At 40.7% G+C, this 4,377-nt stretch overlaps 1 long non-coding RNA gene across 3 annotated transcripts; it reads left to right on the top strand.

Moving 5' to 3' along the window:
• The first annotated feature begins 867 nt into the window (after positions 1–867).
• LOC119269798 lies at positions 868–3,734 on the top strand. Of its 3 annotated transcripts, XR_005133718.1 has the most exons (4): positions 868–1,194; positions 2,611–3,037; positions 3,248–3,290; positions 3,367–3,734. It is a non-coding gene; the product is annotated as an uncharacterized LOC119269798 (long non-coding RNA). The 3 variants fall into 3 exon arrangements; XR_005133717.1 differs by having other exon boundaries at positions 2,611–3,290; XR_005133716.1 differs by having other exon boundaries at positions 2,611–3,734.
• The last annotated feature ends 643 nt before the right edge of the window (positions 3,735–4,377 follow it).

The following is a 4,377-nucleotide window of genomic DNA, read 5'->3' as shown; positions in this document are numbered from 1 at the left end:
TGTTGTCTTTTTAAATTGTTCCTTCACATAGGATAGATTTTAATTTTGAGGAACATAGTTTCGCTAAATACACTCCAGGTCTTTCTATTGGACGTTATTTTTGGCTCCTTGAGCCTCCTGATATCAATTATATTCCGATGAACATTGTGACTGGTTAATCAAGTGAAGTGTGTTTAGCTAAAAAATGGATGGGACCTCTTTTAAATCATAATTTAGAGTGTTTGGCTAAAATTTCACCGTTCTTGGAATATTTGAAGCAATCTAGTAGAACCATTTTGGACGACCAACTTGAGGGATCATTGTTATGCAGGAAAAAAACTCATGAAAATACTGCAACAAAATAGAAACGTAAATAGTTCAATTATGATTGACTATCAATTTCGACACCTATGGTTTGGGGTCTTGTGACCATCATTCTCACAAAAGTAGTATTTTTATAACTAAAAAAGGATGTGGATTCTGGACATAAGCGACTGAGGTCGAGGTCCTATGAAATTCACTATAAGCAAAAGTAAAATGTAAAATTAGTGTTTTGTTAGTGATAGACATGATGAAGTCATCATATGCGCCTAATCATCGACAAAAACGTCATCTATTGAAGAATATATTTCGTCTTTATGAAAAACGCAGGTATCAGAGTTGAAGTTTCATCTTTGATGGACATGGGGTACAACCATTGTTTTTTGGCGTGTACAACCACCCTTCTAGTCATTCAACTGGGAGCGACTAGTATAAAATCTGAGTGTAGTGTGCAAAAATAGAAAAACAGAGCCTGATCCGTCGGATTACAGATCGATGGTACAGATTCTGGAGAGTGGATCTGTACTCACGGTTACCTAACTTGTGCAAAAAGGTCCCCGCAATTCTGTCTCCCCCATCTCCCTATCTGTTGCAGACTGGCGGCGGTACAGATCCGGCGGGACACCGTCGCTGTGCGCAGTCCTTTCCCCCAACTACTCCGGCTCTAAGGTCTGGGATCCGCCTCCCGGGCAGCCCCGACGTTGCTCTCCATCTCATCGTCGGGGACCCAGCCGCCGCTGCCGCCAAGGTCTACTCCCTGGGGGCACCACCTCGGCTTCACCGTGCCGGACTACGGCGTCTTCGCGACCGGCCCGAAGAGCCATGGCACGGACGTGTTCGAGAAGACGCAGCCTGACGGCCGGGCGCGACTGGTCTTCTTCCTCGACCCCGACGGTCAGGGATTCGTTCTCACATGATGCTTAATGTTCGTTGGATTCCTATTTTATGGACACTTTTTAGAGTTATAATTGTCAATTGAACTTGCAATCTCGGTGATGTCTCTATGCTTGGTCTATACGTCCCAAGATCGAGTAGTGGCATTTTTTTTGCGAGAAAGCCTATAAATCTATTAATCAGCACACAACATTATATATCGAGTAGTGGCATGTTGACTAGTGCTATGAGTTAGTTGTGGTATTGTATATTTTGCTAATCGCTGCTGGCAAGCTTGGTGGATAGATGCTGGGCTCCTTTCCAATCAGCTGAAGCGATTGAATTTCCACCCTATGTTCTGATTTTGTAATGATGACAGTTTTTGGCCTCCTCGGCTGTATTGCTTTCGTTTTGCACCGTATAATATACCTTCTCAGCTTGCCCAGTCCAGGGGTTACTCTAGACTTGATCTGGTGTTAAATTGGAAAAAAGTTAAGAGTTCTTTAGATGTTTCTTTCCTTCTCTGTAGCAAGACATTGGTTTCATATATATGAAATCAGAGAGGGGAGCTCTTTTTCCTTCAAAAGAATTTTGTGATAATATATATGAAAACACACGGGGTGAAGAGTACACACATGTTAAAATTGACCTTCATAGCCATCTCTTTTCACCATCTGAAATAATACCCAAACTGTCGATTTTCTATGTATAAAGGGGACATGTACTAACTACCAACACTTCACATAATAAATACTAATGAAATTTATTTGTTGAGCTCTCAATCTTGGTCAATTACTCTGGTAAAAATTGCCATTGATCTTCTAAATGTGACAAGAAATTATTACTGAGATATATATGTTGTGACAATATACTCCTGTACCAAATTCAGTTAATTTGAAGAGACCTTTATGCGGTGTTGATTAGCCATAACAAAAAACATAATGTTTGCTTACTTCAAAATTTTGACTGGACAACTAGTTCATGCTCATCTGGGATATGCTTGCTTTCAACTTGAGAGGAATAACAGGGATATCTCTGTATCCATGCACAGAAAAATCAATCACTGGGCAAGCTTTCTATAGTTTGCTAATACTAGATTTTCAGCAGTTCTGTATTGTGAAATTTCATCCTCTGTCGGATATTGTACATGAGAACAACCTAATCTCATCTACCTGTTAAACCTGCATATGAAGTGCTTATTGGCACAAGACTGAAATTCGTTACACAACAATGATAGTTTTGGTTTTAGAGAAGACTCTCTTTCTGTGTATCTTTTTAATTTGCAACCTTGGAATTGGGGCTGATATCTCCACTTCTTATATTTTGAGGTGATTAAGAAGTCGAATCTTTGGATTTTGGCGTAAAATGCAATTTCTGCTCTGCATATGATGGATAGATCAAACCTCGTCGACAAGTACTAAATTAATTCCTTTGCAGATATTAATTCTCCAGTGCTTCTCATTGATGATGCCAGTACACCGAAAAAGAAACAAGCCTTCTCTCAAGAGGTACCAACATTGGTCACTGCGTGTGATGGATAGATCCAAGCTCGTCGACAAGTACTAAGTTAGTCCTCCGCTTCTTACAAAAATGAGATACAATAAGTTCATAGCATTGTCGTGTGAGGTTAATGTTACTATACTCTCAATTGGCGTTGCAAGGCTATTTGTATAAACCCCAGTGTGACGTGGAATTGAGGCCAAAAGTGGGGATGCTATTTGATGACATTGATCGGTAATGGAATTTTACAGAACATATGCACACCATGTTGGATTTGGTGTACGTCTTGGGCAGCAAAAGATCGTAGGTAATGTGCTTCACTGGAAGTGCTTGTGTGCAAAGGAAGGTTTTCGGCCCGAGAAAGGTACGTTTGTTGTTGATCCTTCAAAGAAAGGGAGAAACGTGAAATTGACTATATGTGGTTATAGGTAATATTGTTCTTGTCGAACTCATGAATGCTCTTGAGTCTTGAGTGATTAAACTATCCAGTGCCTTCTCTGTCCAGCATAGAAGCATTTAGGTTGTGTTTTGGGATGAATTTGTCTCTAATTTTCCTTCCATGTGGTATGTGCAGCAAACAATCGAATGTTGTTGTTGATGCATATTCATTTCAGTAGGTAACAATGATTAGAAAATTAAGTACGAATGCATGACACTTGCATGGACTTGTGCTAACTGAATCTTATTTGCTAGGTCTGATGTCTCCCAGCACAAGATTGATAAGCAAGAAGCTGCACAAGAAGATCGATAGGCAAGAAGCACTAGTACTGGAGGCAAAAGGCTATAGCTTTTCCTGTTGCGTACCATCAACATAGCAGAAGTTGATGCAGATTCTAACGGCAATGCTTGTTCAGCAGTGTTGATTTTAGTCCTTCATACTTAGTGTTGTCTGTGATGTACCAAAAATGATCCTCTCATGCTATGTGACACTCTGAATGTATGCGTGTCTCTTCTGTTCTGTTATGTTTAGGATCATGCAATTTCAAATGATGTTTAGTTATGATTTAAAGCGGATGGATTAATTTTCTCATGCCTCAAATATTTCTGATGATGTTCCCATACATTTTGGTGACCAACATGTTTGGAGTTCTTGCATGATTCCGGATGTAGCAGAGGCTACTAATGAAATCAAATATACGTCAAGTGTCCTACAGTACATATGAATTTTTTGTGCAGCAGTACATTTGAAATATTGTCTTATTTATGAGGTACAGACTGGCTAGCCGTCCGATCTGTAGCACCTTGTAGATTCGTGCTGGGTCACTTTTGTCCCTTGTTTCGGCCTGTTAAGGCGTGGGCAGGCCCGCTTTTGTTTTTCCCCGTCGAACTGGTGATCCCGGTACGCGAGCGCTGCTGATGGGCTGGGGCTGGGCTGTGTTTTGGTGTGGATCGTTTTTATTTTCTGTGTTTGTTTTGGGGCTGCATTAAAGAGTGAGGAAGGGGAAGCGGCCACCCTGTGGTGATTAAGAAGAGGAAAACGCCAAGTTAACTGCACTTTTTAGTGTTTAATTTCAGTTAGTTTAGTTCTTTTGCTTCTTATTCTGAAATTATTCTGATATAATTGTAGCGCTGTGTGAGTAAGCAACATGAGGCCTTGTCCTGGGACTGATGCTAATTGCATGTCTGCTGCACCGTAGCAGTTTGTCACTGTGCCCATGTATCCAGTAGAGTAGTTAGGATTTTGTATGTCCATACTCCCCCCCC

Source organism: Triticum dicoccoides, chromosome 3A, assembly GCF_002162155.2.
Source record: "Triticum dicoccoides isolate Atlit2015 ecotype Zavitan chromosome 3A, WEW_v2.0, whole genome shotgun sequence".
Taxonomy (NCBI): Eukaryota; Viridiplantae; Streptophyta; class Magnoliopsida; order Poales; family Poaceae; genus Triticum; species Triticum dicoccoides.
Note: the sequence above shows the minus strand (reverse complement) of the source record. Positions and strands in the feature narration are given on the sequence as shown.